Source organism: Orycteropus afer, unplaced genomic scaffold, assembly GCF_000298275.1.
Source record: "Orycteropus afer afer isolate SDZICR_OR568_19922 unplaced genomic scaffold, OryAfe1.0 scaffold00765, whole genome shotgun sequence".
Taxonomy (NCBI): domain Eukaryota; kingdom Metazoa; phylum Chordata; class Mammalia; order Tubulidentata; family Orycteropodidae; genus Orycteropus; species Orycteropus afer.
Genome location: NW_006922352.1, coordinates 163048 through 164221, shown reverse-complemented (window position 1 = coordinate 164221; position 1174 = coordinate 163048). Strand labels below are relative to the sequence as shown.

The 1174-nt window shown below is 52.2% G+C and overlaps 1 protein-coding gene across 1 annotated transcript in view; it reads left to right on the top strand.

The window, feature by feature from the left end:
• The window catches only part of CTU1 (cytosolic thiouridylase subunit 1), a 36007-nt gene that overhangs the window by 3575 nt on the left and 31258 nt on the right, over nt 1-1174 (top strand). The window lies entirely within an intron of this gene.

Here is a 1174-nt window from a genome sequence, read left to right as displayed (position 1 = left end):
CTGTGAGCCTGTGAAAGATGAGGCCCAGAGTCCTGGGTCTGAGGTGGGCGGTGGGCGGTGGCCGTGGACCTGGGCACTTAGCTCTTGCCTGTAGGCCCATCCGCTGGCATTGAATAGGTGCCGGCTGACAGCGCCCCTAGAGGACAGACCTGTTGGTTAGCAGGCAGTGCCTTACGCCCTGCCCCTGATTTAGTGGCCACACCCCCTTTGCAGTAATCACCGCGAAGCTACCTCTAGATACCTCTTTTCATCCCTGCCACGACCTTATTGGCTGTAGCTGCAGTATCACGATACAAGAAGCCCTGGTGGTCTAGTGGCTAAAGGACTGTGCTACTAACCAGAAGGTTGGTGGTTCGAACCTACCAGCCGCTCCACAGAAGGCAATCTACTTCCATAAAGATTTACCACACCAGAAACTCAAAAAGGGGTCGCTATGAGTCAGAAGTTTTTTTTTTTTTTTTTTTTAAATAGGGTCGCTGGGAGTCAGAATTGACTCGAGGGCAGTTGGATTGTTTCATGATGTTTACAAGCGTCCATGTTTGGCACAAACAGTTAAGCACTCGACTGCTACCCGAAAGGTCAGCAGTTCAAATTCACTTAAAGGCACCACAGAAAAAAAGGTCTAGCAGTTTGCTTCTGAAAGGTAGGAGGTTGGTTCCACCCAGAAGTGCGGCAGATCAACGTCCTGGCGACCTGCGTCCGAAAAATAAGCCATTGACAATGCTGTTTTGCACAGTTCTCGTGAGCCACGCATGGGGCGCCATGAGTCAAAATGAACTCAGTGGCAGCTAGTTTGGTTAGCGGTTCTCACACCCGCTGGGGAGTGAGTTAATAAGCATAGGTACACTTTGAAGAGCGTCGGGCACTCCGGCTGTGCGCCCGTAGGTGCACTATTGCATTAGCCTGGAGGAGCCGTCGGCGCGCAGACGTGCTCTGCTGTCAAGCACAAGGTCGCCAGTTCAAACCCACCAGGTGCTCCGTGGAAGACCTGGCAATCTGTTTCTTGTATAAAGATGGTTGTTGTTTGCCGTCGAGTAAGCCCCGACTCATAAAGAGCACAGCCTAGGAAAACCTCTGGGGGCATACATACAGGGTGACTGTGACTCCGAATCTACTCGCGGGCCTTTAACACGGTTAACCTGAGCCTTCTGCCCTCCTGATAGGGGAAGGGACA